General features: G+C 44.0%; 2 long non-coding RNA genes across 3 annotated transcripts in view; both read right to left on the minus strand.

Annotated features, from left to right (window-relative positions):
- The window catches only part of LOC310702866, a 47,213-nt gene that overhangs the window by 7,413 nt on the left and 24,288 nt on the right, over nt 1-15,512 (minus strand). The gene's annotated exons all lie outside the window — the stretch shown is intronic.
- On the minus strand, nt 5,261-8,730 carry LOC310702898. 2 transcript variants are annotated; one of them, XR_014523765.1, is made up of 3 exons: nt 8,631-8,730; nt 7,961-8,086; nt 5,261-5,560 (listed from the first exon to the last, which is right to left on the minus strand). It is a non-coding gene; the product is annotated as an uncharacterized lncRNA (long non-coding RNA). The 2 variants fall into 2 exon arrangements; XR_014523766.1 differs by having other exon boundaries at nt 5,261-5,609.

Here is a 15,512-nt window from a genome sequence, read left to right on the forward strand (position 1 = left end):
TGCCCACTTTGTGCTAACTTAAGACATGGTTGATTATCACCCCATACAGTGATTGGAGTGATGGCCTTTTCATACATCTCTTGTGCCAAGCATTTGTAAAATTCTAGATCTCTACATAACTCAGATAAGGCACAGAACTCAGCTTCTGTTGACGACAAAGCAATCAGGTTCTGTTTCTTGGATCTCCACCCAATCAGAGAGTTACCAAATTTTATTACACAGCCAGACACTGATTTTCTATCCTTTAAATTTGCCCAATCACTATCTGCCCAACAAGTAATCTGTGCTTGTCCTTCTGAAGATAATTCAAGGCAAAAATCTTTAGTGTATTGTAAATATCTTAACACTCTTTGAATTCCTTTCCATGCATTTACACTAGGTTTCGAAGCTTCTCTGCTGAGTAAGTTAACAGCGTAAGCAATATCTGGTCTACTCCATTGCGAAAGATGAAGTAAGCTTCCCAGTGCTGACTGAAAGATTTCAGCACGCTTGAATTCAGCACTATCCTTGAACTCATTGTCTTTTACAAAACCCATTTCCATTGGTGTTCTAACACCTGCACACTCCGTCATGTTAAACTTTTTCAACATTTGCAATATCTTGCCTTTTTGATTCAGTAGAAAACTGCCATTTTTGGTCCTATCTATCTGAACACCAAGATAGACCTTCACATCACCAAGATTCTTAACTTTGAAGTGTTTATTTAACTCTTTGGCTAGTTTTTTTACTTGTTCTTGTGTCTTTGAAGTATAAATCAGGTCATCTACATAAACAAGCAAAGATTCTTGAGCATCTCCTGAACCTCTGAAATATAAGCAATTGTCAGCCTTGCTCCTGCTAAAACCAATGCCTATCAAAACGTCATTCAAACACTCATTCCAATTATGAGCAGATTGCTTGAGTCCATAAATAGATTTATGTAGTTTCCATACCTGATTTGATTTACCAACTTTCAGTCCTGGCGGTAGCTCCATATAGAGCTCTTCAGCCAAGTCTGAATGAAGATAAGCTGTAGAGACATCAAATTGATTCACTTTGAACCCTTTCTGAGCAGCAACTGCTAATAGTGCCCGTAGGGTTTCACTCCTTGAAGTAGGTGCATAGACTTCGGAATAATGTAACCCCTTTCTTTGCGTAAAACCTCGAGCTACAAGCCTTGCTTTGTACTCTGGTTTCCCCATCGCTGTTGTCTTTATCCTGTACACCCACCTACAACTTACTGCCTTGGTACCTTCTGGCAGTTTGGTGATGGAAAACACACCCAGTTCTTTCATAGAATTCAACTCCTTTTGCATGGCCTCACGCCACCTACTGGCCTCCTCCTGGGGTAATTGCTCAACCTCCTCAAAACTTTCAGGGTCGCAATTTGCCAAACCAGCCCAAACACTAATAGCTTGGTACCTTTCAGGAGGTTTACCTTTGTTGGTACGCTGAGAACGCCTTAACAGTTCCTGCGATGTTCCTTCAGTTTCCCCCTCTGACCCAGAATCACTAGTCGTCACCTGTTTGTCACTAGTAGTTGAAGAACTTTCTGATTCTGACTTTACATGTCTCTCTTGCTGTACAGGTGAACTTTTAGAGCTAGAAGATTCTGACTTTACAGACTTGGGTGAACTAGGCGATTTCTCACCCTTGTCCTCAGACTCAAATTCCTCAGTCTGTTCTGGAACTAACACCTGTCCTGGGGCCTGAGTTTCATTGTTACTGTTCATCACATCAAATAGTATGTCAGGATTTCCATGAATTTTATTCCAACCATCCTGTTCACAAAATTCTGCACTTCTGCTGATTGTGATTTTCGTTTGATTGCCTTCTACATTCACAAATCTCCAACCTTTTGTATTTGCTTGATAACCACAGAAAAACATTTCTTTAGACCTAGGATCGCCTTTCCTACGTTGTGCCCTAGGCACCAGCACATAAGCACGACATCCAAAAACTCTTAGATGATCAATTTTTGGTTTTTTCCCAAATAGCATGAAGTAAGGAGTGTTGCCTACTGTGCTATTGTACACTCTGTTAAAAGTATAATTCGCATACAGTGCAGCCTCAGCCCAAAAACGCTGTGGAAGTCCAGAATCAAACAGCAAAGCAGCAATGGCTTCCTGTAATGTTCGAAATTTTCTTTCGGCAACTGCATTCTCCTGTGGTGAATAGGGATTGGTAAGTCTATGAACTATACCTTTCCTTTTTAACCACGTCTCCAGCGTGTGGTTCACAAATTCCCCACCACGATCTGATTGTATTTTACGTACCCTGGTGTCAAATTTACATTCAACTTCTTCAATCCAATCCATCAGGATGGAAGCTGCTTGTGATTTTTCTTTCAGAAAGAAAACCCAACTAGCCCTTGAAAAGTCATCCACCAAAATTTGCATAAATCTCGCACCTCCAAGCGATTTGACGGGCATAGGGCCACACACGTCTGTGTGCACAAGTTCAAAGGGTTTCTTGCTTACTCTATCAGATCTAGGATAGTTACATGTCTTAACCTTAGCATGTTTACAAGCACAACAATCCAGAAAATTTGGACAGGGTTTAATGTTACACTCCTCAGCTAAATCTGGCATCTTGCTTACATACTTAAAGCATATATGAGCTAACCTTCTGTGTAGTAGATGTGCACAACCTGTATGAGGAGCCTTATTTACACACTTAGCTTGCGCTTCACCTGTTGAACATCTACCTGCTGCTAACTGCTCTTCATCCAAAACAAAAAGCCCATCCTCACAGGGAATTTTAACTAGCTCCTTCCCCTGTTTCGAAATGATGCACACATCATTTTCAAACTCAACCTTAAAACCACCTTTTACTAGGCATGACACACTCAAAAGTCCATTCTTCATTCCTGGAAGAACAAAAACAGGAAGGTTAGTTTGCAAACAGTTAACATAAATTGTGCCTTTAAGGTTCATTTCTCGTTTACTATTGTCTGCTATAGTCACAGTTTTTGCAACTGGCAATGTCTTGCAGTTCATCAAGCAGCCACTAGATGTCGCTGGAACTAAACTGTGACTTGCTCCACTGTCATTTACCCACTTCAAGGTTTGTTGGCTCCTTTTAGGACTCTGTTGTGCTGCCATTGCAGATAGTCCCTTATCAGCACCTGCTCCCCCTCTGGATCGTTGAATCTTGTAGCTCTCACGTCGTCTTCCCCTGTAACTCCGGAAACTGGCCTTGGACTGTTGAAATTCCTGTTGCTTTTCTGGACACTTTGCTATCAAATGAAACCTGCTGCCACATCGAAAACATGACTTGCTGGCCATAGCAGACACTTGTGAGGCTTCCTTACAGCTCTGCCTGCTAGTTTCCCCACACTGGGAATTATCTGAACATCCAACCCTTGGGGTATTTGAATTATCAATACGTTTTCGATGATGTTGATATTCTTGCTCACACAATCTACCAGTCACATAATTCATATTCAGCTGGTCCTCTGGCAAAACTTGTAAAGTTAGTACTAAGTTTTCAAACCCTGCATGCAGGCTGCTAAGCAGAGTATAAACTTTAATATTTTCAGGAAAATTCACACCTAAAGATGACAGTCGGTTGAAATACTCAGTCATCTGTGACGTGTGTTCAACCACACTATCCCCTGGCTTCAGTTTCAACTCATACAAAGCACGTATAATGTTCACCTTCTCTCCGGGCGTGGCTCTATGGTGAATTCGCCTAAGAGCTTCCCAAATTTCAAATGCAGACCTTAAATTTTCCACATGAGGTAATTGGGAATCGTCTATCGATACCATCAACATGCATCTAGCTTTAGTGTCCATTTTATCATGTTCCCTGTTCTGAGCATGTGCAGCAGCCTGTTGCTCTGCTGTGGCATCTGCTGCAACAGCCACAAATGGCTTTCGCCTCTGGACATAGTCAGCCCACACTTCTTTGGCTTCCAACCAGACTTGAGCCCTCTTAGACCACTGCACGTAATTAGCAGAGTTCAACTTTGTAAAGGGAACCTGGAAATTTTCCATTGCCATTCTTGGGGTCTGCTGCTACTCCCTCTGTGTGCCCTTTCTCTTTCCCCTTGGGATTTGTTTTACTCACTTTTCAGACGCCTCCAGCCTCCCAGTTCCTTTAAGAGCTGGATTTACGACCAAGCCGGTCTTCTCTCATCCGAAAGCTGCTTTCACTTTCTCTGCACACAATACAGCTGTAGAAATGTAGACGGATCCATAACCTAAGAGAGTTTGTGTACTGGTCCAGTAAACGCTTCCGCTGCGCCACCAGCAACAGCTCTCTTTGCAGAGTATTAATTAAGTCCAGTGCAGAGATTCTTGTTGCAGTACAAGCTTCAAAGTCTCAGCAGCAAAGAAATAACGACACAGGGAAGCCTGTCTTTCCAAAGACAGGTTTATTGCAGAAAGATAACAGAAACACCTCTGGAGCTTTCGGACATTTTTGCTTCACGCCCCAAACACAGAGAAAACAAACACTCTTTATATACTGAGCAACTTAACAACTTAACAACTTAACGAGCTTGACTACTTAAAGTCACATGACATTGCTAACTTGCCAGCGTCTTAGGTTTCACACCCTAACAGGGTTGTGCGCCCATCTCACTTAAGAGGCCGGGGGCCAGCGCTGTCCGGAGACACTTCTGGGTCACGTGGCCAGCGTGACGAAGCTGCTCTGGCGAGCCGGCACCAGCGCAGCACACGGAAACGCCGTTTACCTTCCCGATATAAAGTGGTACCTATTTATCTACTTGCACTTAAGGCTGCTTTCGAACTGCTAGGTGGGCAGGAGCTGGGACCGAACAACGGGAGCACACCCCGCCGTGGGGATTCAAACTGCTGACCTTCTGATCGGCAAGTCCTAGGCGCTGAGGTTTTACCCACAGCGCCACCCGCGTCCCACCATTCCTATTGAATAGAAGATCCCTATTTTCATGGCAGAAATGTTGCAGGGTATGTCCCCTAGGGTTTTGCATCTCTGCTCAATTCCTGTTTCTGAAACATCCTTCTCTGTGCAGGTGCCCAAGGAAGCAAGTCAGTTGGAGGGGAGAGACAGAGAAAGGGGCAGGAGGAGGGGCAGGGAGACCCCTGGGAGAGGTGGGGGCCTACAATTTGAGAAATGCCCTTGTGCAAAGCCATGTTTGGAAAAGCAACCACAAAACCTGGATGGCACCACTGACTGGCAGAGAAAGAGAGAGAGAGAGAGAGAGAGAGAGAGAGAGAGAGAAAGGGTCTCAGAGTCTGACCAAAAATATCCCTTCATCCAAGCACACGTTTTGACAACATGAACCAACACAAAGTTTTCCAATGCTTGCATTTATTAAAAAGAAGAAGCTAAAGCATTTTTGCAGGCAAACCAAATCCAAGCTCCAATCCTGAGCCCATTTCTAAGGAGTCAGGCCCCACTGGCCACAGAGGGCTTACTCATGAGTAGACAGGCAGACAGGACGGCTCCCTCTTGACTCCTTCCCAGCATCGCCTTCAGCAGCATCAAGCAAAGCGGTTTCTTCCCCAGCAGAGATGGGGGTGCAGTCGAGGCAGCTGCACATCAGAGGAGAGCAGGGTGGTCTTCCTTTCACCAGAGGTCCTCTACTGGAGATCTGCAGAGTTAGTATCCTGTGAGAGGGTGTTGGTGGTGGTTCTGAAAACCTAGACGAGTGAAAACCTAGACGAGGAGGAATGGAAGTTCCCCCACAATGTCTGAATTATTTACACAATGGGCCCCACGTGATTGGCTAATTCCGGGATTCACCTGTAGGCCAATCAGGTTGCGGATTCACTTCCACCTGGAGTTGGATTGGGTGGCTCCTGCGGACCAATCAGACTGCTGCATTCTGGATCCTATTGTTCTAGGACCAATCAGACTGCAGCATTCTGAATCCTATTGTTCTAGGACCAGTCAGACTGCTGCATTCTGAATCCTATTGTTCTAGGACCAATCAGACTGCTGCCTTTTGGATCCTATTCAACTCAGTACATAACAACCAGTGACTCCAACTGGGAGGCAGAAGAGCTCCTGTTGTCAGAGTTCAAATTGCACAAAGAAAAAGAAAAAGAAGAAGAAGAGGAGGAGGAGGAGGAGGAGGAGGAGGAGGAGGAGGAGTTTGGATTTGATATCACTACCCAAAGGAGTCTCAAAGCGGCTAACGTTCTCCTTTCCCTTCCTCCCCCACAACAAACACTCTGTGAGGTGAGTGGGGCTGAGAGACTTCAGAGAAGTGTGACTGGCCCAAGGTCACCCAGCAGCTGCATGTGGAGGAGCAGGGAATTGAACCCTGTTCACCAGATTACGAGTCCACTGCTCTTAACCACTATACCACACTGGCTCAGAGGTTCTGTTTCGCAGAGGGTTGGACTAGATGACCCCTTGGTGCCTCCCAACACTGCATTTCTATTCTATGATTGTAAGAGAGACATCTGGGCATTTCATAGATGCACTTGGGGGAATTTGAGTGGGGCTTGGCTGCCATACAGACACTTTTTTTCTAATGTGGTTCTTATTCCTTCTTCTTTTTACGAATAACAACCCCAGGAGAGGACACATTTGAGCAGATCCTTGTGAGTGGATCCTTGTGAGTGTGTGTTGTTGTGCATTTAACTCCTTCCCTTCCAACTCTACAATTCTGTGATTCAATAATCACCTTCACAGGGATGTTTTACACAGGTTGCCTTTGCTATTTGAGGAGGGTCAGCGACTGAGCCCCCACCCTCTCAAACCACAAAAAGCTGTTCTTTGAGCCAATGGAGGCATTCTTTCCCAGGCTAAGGTAAGGTTACCATATTTTTTTCAATGAATCCGGGGATAAATACTACACGTTTGGGACGTTGATGCTGCAGCGATGGCGGTGGCAGAGAGGTGGCCACCACCTTGACCTCAACCGCCACGTTTCCCCTTCCTACAAGGTTTCCCCCCCCCCTTTATTAAATTGTATTGTTACCATTCATATTAACAAACCATACAGAAAAAGAAAATAAATTTCCATCACCACCAAAGAAAAAAAGAGAAATAGTACATGTTATGTACTGAGTTGAATAGGATCCAAACTGCAGCAGTCTGATTGGTCCTAGAACAATGCAGCAGTATGATTCGTTGGCAGGAACCACCCAATCCTGCTCCAGATAGAAGTGAATCCACAACCTGATTGGCTTACAGTAGAATTCCGGAATTAGCCAATCATGTGCAGCCCATTGTGTAAATAATGTATATAAAGCAGATACTGTGAGGGGACATTCATTCATTCCTCCTCACCACTATGAGCTGAATAAAGAGCATGAAACCACTTTACGACTCTGAGTATATTTCAGTACATCAGCTAGTAACCTTCAAAACACAAAATAAAAGTGGTCTTTTTCTATCTACCAGACTCCGAGGCTTCTATCTCCTTTTTCATGACCCTGGGCAGCCCCTGAGCTGTTGTTTGATCAGTGGTGGTGGTGGGGGGGAAGTGGTGCGCAGTGAGTCAGGCATGGAAGGCGGAGAAGGAGGGCAGAAAGCAGCGGCGAGGCTTGGGCAGCGCAATGCCTCCCTTCCCATCGGAGCAGCCCCAATCCCATTCCTACCTGCATGCAAGCAAGCAGAAGAGGGCAGGGATCCCTCAGCTGGGAAGGGAGGCTTCCCATTGCCTAACTGACAGATCCCTGCCCCCTCCTGCTTGCACGCAAGATCTGATAGGCAGCTTGTAGCCTCCCTTCACAGCTGAGAGATCCCCGCTCCTGCTTGCACGCAAGTAGGAGTTGGGAGGCTGCTCCGATAGGCAACATGAAGCCTCCCTTCACAGCTTAGTTGCTGGGCTCAGGGAAGGTGGAGGCAGGCCAGAAGCTTCATCTTAGAGCCCCTGCACCACCATCACATGGGGACTTCCGAGCAGCTCCTGAAGCCAGCCAGAGCCAACTGCTCCGGGCTGCTGAGACTGCCGCTGCTGCATTTCCTGGGGACATTTGGGGTCATGAGACACCATTGACTAATTTCGGAGGAACAGCTAAGATTTGATTTAACTCACTGCGACGGCAACACACTCGGCCTCCTGTACAATTCGCAATTGGTGGCCTAGGGCACCGTCTTATGCATCTCCCTCCGAGCAGTGCACATCTCTGATTAGCATATTGAGCTTGGGCTCTGGTGAAATCTGCAGGAGGAAAAAGAAGACTTTGAAGGCTCTCTCTTGCAGGACTCACCTTCTACACCTTCTACAACTTCTTCCACAATGGCCCTTCTGTTGCCTCCTTGCACCTTCAGGACAGGGTCTGAACCAAGGTGGTTGGGAAGGCTGCGTCAGAGTCACTGGCTTCCCTGGGCAGCCACTGGCAAACTGGGAGAGAGAAGCCCCCTTGCCCAGGAAACCGGCCCGTTCTTTTACCCACCGCAAAGCTGAGTTTACTGAAGTGCATTATTAAAGATTTGAAAGCAAGAGCTTCCGTGGATCACATAAATGAGGTAATAAGAAGAGACTGGCTGGTGGATCTTGTCAAAGGGGCCCATCGAGTCCAGCATCCTCGTCTCACAGTGTCCAACCAGAAGCCCCATTTGGGAAACTCTCCACGAGGACAGAGGAGCAAGATCCCACCTCTTTGGGAGTCACAGCAAGTGGTGCTCAGAGTCAGGTTTAAAAGAAATAAAGCTGAGAGGTGTGGAGCTGCTCAGAGAAAATGCATGTGAGAAGAAGGCCATACCTGGAGCCAGCAGCATCAAGAAGAGGACGGCAACAGAGAGGAGGCAGAAGATCTTCATGGTTGGAGGATGGTGGGAATTCTGGAGGTACCAGAAACCAAGTGGAAGAGCAATTGCCAGGGGAAGGAGAGGTCCCTCTACTTATAGGTGACTGGAGGACTGATGAAACCTTGTGGGATGCCAACCGTTGCTTGCAGGATGGATGTGGCAAGCTCTGAGTTTCGTGTGCCAAGGACCAGCCAAAGACCACAGAATCATAGACTTATAGAGTTTCAGCTTTGGAAGGTACCCCAAGAGTCATCTAGTCCAACCCAAGCAGAGGAATAAAGCAAGCAGAGGAATAAAAGCCGGTGAGGACCGTTGGGACATGGGGGCAGGTGGAGATGCTAGGAATCATAGAATCATAGAATCATAGAGTTGGAAGAGACCACAAGGGCCATCGAGTCCAACCCCCTGCCAAGCTGGAAACACCATCAGAGCACTCCTGACATATGGTTGTCAAGCCTCTGCTTAAAGACCTCCAAAGAAGGAGACTCCACCACACTCCTGGGCAGCAAATTCCACTGTCCAACAGCTCTTACTGTCAGGAAGTTCTTCCTAATGTTTAGGTGGAATCTTCTTTCTTGGCAAGGTGAAAATATGGTGGTGATTGGGGTGTATGCACCAAATGGCAACAAGACTGACTTCTTCAAAATCTTAGAAGAGAAAATACTAGAATATATGGATCAAAAGGTCATTCTAATGGGAGACATGAACGGTGTGGTTTCACTTGAGGCGGACAGACTTAGGGAAGGTGCAAGTAAAGAAGGGAAATTACCAAAATCTTTTTTCTCGATGGTTAAAAACTGCAATTTGGTGGACATTTGGCGTTTGAGACACCCATTGGACAAGCAGTATACCTTCCATTCTGAACCACACCAGTCGATGTCACGGATAGATCAGGTCTGGATATCTAGTGAATTGTGTCCAAGAGTTAAACAAATAGAAATAAGACCTAAAGTAATTTCAGATCATAATCCGATAGAGCTAGAATTGGAGAGTTACGAGAGAAGAACTTTCAGATGGAGGCTAAGAGAATATCTTTTAGACGACCAGAGTATTGTAGAAACTGCACAAAAAAAGTTAACTGACTACTTTGCGGATAATTGTGATAAAGGGACAAAGATTAATGTGGTATGGGACGCAAGTAAGGCAGTAATAAGAGGATACTTTATCCAACAGAATGCGATTAAAAATAAGAACAGAGAGAAAGGAAAAAAAGAAATTCTTGAGCAGATAATGGATAATGAGCAAAAATTAATCCAGAAACCGAACTGTCAGAAAATAAAGGAAAATATTAAAATCCTACAAGCCCAATTTGCCACGATAATAAACAGAGAGGTAGAGTGGAATATAAAGAAATTAAGACAAAAAAACTTTGAATTTTCAAACAAATCAGGCAAATGGCTTGCATGGCAAATTAAAAAAAGGAAAGAACAAGGTACAATAAATAAAATTACAGTAGAAGGAGAAGAAACAACAGATCCAAGAAGAATTAGGAAAGAATTTCTGGACTATTACAAAAGCCTCTACAAGAACAAAGAGAGAAATAATTTAAGGAAAATAGAGAGATTCTTGAAAGACAAAAAAGTGCAGAAAATCCCAATAGATAAGAAACAACGGCTGAATACCCCAATTGAAAAAGAGGAGATAGAGGATGCCATTAAAGAATTAAAGAGGGGTAAGGCCCCGGGACCTGACGGTTTCACGGCGGGATATTATAAAGAGATGAAATCTATTTTGGTGAATCCACTGAAGGAGACTATGAACAATATTTTGAAAAAAGGAGAAATCCCGGAGACCTGGAAAGAAGCACTTATTACATTTATCCCTAAACAAGATGCAGATTTAACCCAAGTTAAAAATTACAGACCGATTTCGCTCCTAAATATAGATTATAAAATCTTTGCCGGTATCCTTGCGAGAAGACTGAAGTCTCTGTTGTTAGAAACCATCCACAAAGATCAGGCTGGTTTTCTTCCAGGCAGGCATATGAGGGATAATATAAGGAACATAATCAATATGCTAGAGTACCTGTCTGTTAAGATTGATAAACAAGTCGCAATGATGTTTGTGGATGCAGAGAAAGCATTCGATAACGTGGTATGGGACTTCATGCTGAAAATTTTGGAGCATATGGAAGTGGGCAAAGATTTTTTCAATGGGGTAAAAGGAATATATACGGAACAGAAAGCTAAATTGATTGTAAACAACATAGCAACAGAGGAAATTAAGATACAGAAGGGAACAAGACAGGGATGTCCACTTTCCCCGTTATTATTTATAATGGTTTTAGAAGTCCTTCTAAACTCAATTAGGCAAAATAAAAAAATAAAAGGAGTGACAATCGGACAAAATGTGTATAAGATCAAAGCATTTGCAGATGATGTAGTTATAATGACTGAAGATCCAATGACTACACTAGACGAAGTACTAAAGGAAATTGATCAGTTTGGGGAACTAGCAAGTTTCAAACTAAACAAGAGGAAAATGAAATTGATAGTTAAAAATGTAGACCAAAGGGTAACGGAGATAATCCAACATCGATCACAGATAGAGGTGGCTAAGAAAGTGAAATATCTTGGGATCTGGTTAACACCGAAGAATATAGATCTGTTTAAGAACAATTATGAGTTGGTATGGAAGGAAATAAGGAAAGACCTGGAAGTGTGGGGAAGACTAAAATTGTCATTCTGGGGAAGGATCAATACGATTAAAATGAACATACTACCGAGGGTACTATTCCTATTTCAAACTATTCCTATAATTAAGGGGAGCCGAATCTTTAAAGAATGGCAAAAAGTGCTCTCAAGATATATCTGGCAGGGCAAAAAACCCAGGATTCAATTTAAACTCTTAACAGATATAAAAGAAAGGGGAGGTTTTGCCCTGCCAGATCTTAAGCTGTACTATGAGGCATCATGCCTCTGTTGGCTAAAAGACTGGGTAAATTTAGAGAACAGGGAGCTGCTCGATTTAGAGGGCTTCAATAATAGATTCGGCTGGCATGCCTATCTGGGATTTGAGAAAAGGAAAGTGCATAGGGGGTTTGCAAATCATATCTTCAGAGGCCCAATTATTGAAATATGGGAAAGATACAAAAACCTATTAGAACCCAAGGCTCCTCACTGGTTCTCACCTCTTGAAGCGATGAGTGTGAAGAAAATTAATATGAGGAGTAACTGGGCAACATATAGTCAACTATCAGGGACTATAGTTCGGGAGAGGGGAGGATGAGCACAGCCCACAGGCCTTCCCAACACAGGGTCTCCACCAGTTTCTCTCCTGAACCTCTGAAATATAAGCAATTGTCAGCCTTGCTCCTGCTAAAACCAATGCCTATCAAAACGTCATTCAAACACTCATTCCAATTATGAGCAGATTGCTTGAGTCCATAAATAGATTTATGTAGTTTCCATACCTGATTTGATTTACCAACTTTCAGTCCTGGCGGTAGCTCCATATAGAGCTCTTCAGCCAAGTCTGAATGAAGATAAGCTGTAGAGACATCAAATTGATTCACTTTGAACCCTTTCTGAGCAGCAACTGCTAATAGTGCCCGTAGGGTTTCACTCCTTGAAGTAGGTGCATAGACTTCGGAATAATGTAACCCCTTTCTTTGCGTAAAACCTCGAGCTACAAGCCTTGCTTTGTACTCTGGTTTCCCCATCGCTGTTGTCTTTATCCTGTACACCCACCTACAACTTACTGCCTTGGTACCTTCTGGCAGTTTGGTGATGGAAAACACACCCAGTTCTTTCATAGAATTCAACTCCTTTTGCATGGCCTCACGCCACCTACTGGCCTCCTCCTGGGGTAATTGCTCAACCTCCTCAAAACTTTCAGGTTCGCAATTTGCCAAACCAGCCCAAACACTAATAGCTTGGTACCTTTCAGGAGGTTTACCTTTGTTGGTACGCTGAGAACGCCTTAACAGTTCCTGCGATGTTCCTTCAGTTTCCCCCTCTGACCCAGAATCACTAGTCGTCACCTGTTTGTCACTAGTAGTTGAAGAACTTTCTGATTCTGACTTTACACGTCTCTCTTGCTGTACAGGTGAACTTTTAGAGCTAGAAGATTCTGACTTTACAGACTTGGGTGAACTAGGCGATTTCTCACCCTTGTCCTCAGACTCAAATTCCTCAGTCTGTTCTGGAACTAACACCTGTCCTGGGGCCTGAGTTTCATTGTTACTGTTCACCACATCAAATAGTATGTCAGGATTTCCATGAATTTTATTCCAACCATCCTGTTCACAAAATTCTGCACTTCTGCTGATTGTGATTTTCGTTTGATTGCCTTCTACATTCACAAATCTCCAACCTTTTGTATTTGCTTGATAACCACAGAAAAACATTTCTTTAGACCTAGGATCGCCTTTCCTACGTTGTGCCCTAGGCACCAGCACATAAGCACGACATCCAAAAACTCTTAGATGATCAATTTTTGGTTTTTCCCCAAATAGCATGAAGTAAGGAGTGTTGCCTACTGTGCTATTGTACACTCTGTTAAAAGTATAATTCGCATACAGTGCAGCCTCAGCCCAAAAACGCTGTGGAAGTCCAGAATCAAACAGCAAAGCAGCAATGGCTTCCTGTAATGTTCGAAATTTTCTTTCGGCAACTGCATTCTCCTGTGGTGAATAGGGATTGGTAAGTCTATGAACTATACCTTTCCTTTTTAACCACGTCTCCAGTGTTCACAAATTCCCCACCACAATCTGATTGTATTTTACGTACCCTGGTGTCAAATTTACATTCAACTTCTTCAATCCAATCCATCAGGATGGAAGCTGCTTGTGATTTTTCTTTCAGAAAGAAAACCCAACTAGCCCTTGAAAAGTCATCCACCAAAATTTGCATAAATCTCGCACCTCCAAGCGATTTGACGGGCATAGGGCCACACACGTCTGTGTGCACAAGTTCAAAGGGTTTCTTGCTTACTCTATCAGATCTAGGATAGTTACATGTCTTAACCTTAGCATGTTTAGAAGCACAACAATCCAGAAAATTTGGACTGGGTTTAATGTTACACTCCTCAGCTAAATCTGGCATCTTGCTTACATACTTAAAGCATATATGAGCTAACCTTCTGTGTAGTAGATGTGCACAACCTGTATGAGGAGCCTTATTTACACACTTAGCTTGCGCTTCACCTGTTGAACATCTACCTGCTGCTAACTGCTCTTCATCCAAAACAAAAAGCCCATCCTCACAGGGAATTTTAACTAGCTCCTTCCCCTGTTTCGAAATGATGCACACATCATTTTCAAACTCAACCTTAAAACCACCTTTTACTAGGCATGACACACTCAAAAGTCCATTCTTCATTCCTGGAAGAACAAAAACAGGAAGGTTAGTTTGCAAACAGTTAACATAAATTGTGCCTTTAAGGTTCATTTCTCGTTTACTATTGTCTGCTATAGTCACAGTTTTTGCAACTGGCAATGTCTTGCAGTTCATCAAGCGGTCACTAGATGTCGCTGGAACTAAACTGTGACTTGCTCCACTGTCATTTACCCACTTCAAGGTTTGTTGGCTCCTTTTAGGACTCTGTTGTGCTGCCATTGCAGATAGTCCCTTATCAGCACCTGCTCCCCCTCTGGATCGTTGAATCTTGTAGTTCTCACGTCGTCTTCCCCTGTAACTCCGGAAACTGGCCTTGGACTGTTGAAATTCCTGTTGCTTTTCTGGACACTTTGCTATCAAATGAAACCTGCTGCCACATCGAAAACATGACTTGCTGGCCATAGCAGACACTTGTGAGGCTTCCTTACAGCTCTGCCTGCTAGTTTCCCCACACTGGGAATTATCTGAACATCCAACCCTTGGGGTATTTGAATTATCAATACGTTTTTGATGATGTTGATATTCTTGCTCACACAATCTACCAGTCACATAATTCATATTCAGCTGGTCCTCTGGCAAAACTTGTAAAGTTAGTACTAAGTTTTCAAACCCTGCATGCAGGCTGCTAAGCAGAGTATAAACTTTAATATTTTCAGGAAAATTCACACCTAAAGATGACAGTCGGTTGAAATACTCAGTCATCTGTGACGTGTGTTCAACCACACTATCCCCTGGCTTCAGTTTCAACTCATACAAAGCACGTATAATGTTCACCTTCTCTCCGGGCGTGGCTCTATGGTGAATTCGCCTAAGAGCTTCCCAAATTTCAAATGCACACCTTAAATTTTCCACATGAGGTAATTGGGAATCGTCTATCGATACCATCAACATGCATCTAGCTTTAGTGTCCATTTTATCATGTTCCCTGTTCTGAGCATGTGCAGCAGCCTGTTGCTCTGCTGTGGCATCTGCTGCAACAGCCACAAACGGCTTTCGCCTCTGGACATAGTCAGCCCACACTTCTTTGGCTTCCAACCAGACTTGAGCCCTCTTAGACCACTGCACGTAATTAGCAGAGTTCAACTTTGTAAAGGGAACCTGGAAATTTTCCATTGCCATTCTTGGGGTCTGCTGCTACTCCCTCTGTGTGCCCTTTCTCTTTCCCCTTGGGATTTGTTTTACTCACTTTTCAGACGCCTCCAGCCTCCCAGTTCCTTTAAGAGCTGGATTTACGACCAAGCCGGTCTTCTCTCATCCGAAAGCTGCTTTCACTTTCTCTGCACACAATACAGCTGTAGAAACGTAGACGGATCCATAACCTAAGAGAGTTTGTGTACTGGTCCAGTAAACGCTTCCGCTGCGCCACCAGCAACAGCTCTCTTTGCAGAGTATTAATTAAGTCCAGTGCAGAGATTCTTGTTGCAGTACAAGCTTCAAAGTCTCAGCAGCAAAGAAATAACGACACAGGGAAGCCTGTCTTTCCAAAGACAGGTTTAT

The sequence above is a fragment of the Podarcis liolepis genome, assembly GCF_965112155.1.
Source record: "Podarcis liolepis genome assembly, chromosome: 3".
NCBI lineage: Eukaryota > Metazoa > Chordata > Lepidosauria > Squamata > Lacertidae > Podarcis > Podarcis liolepis.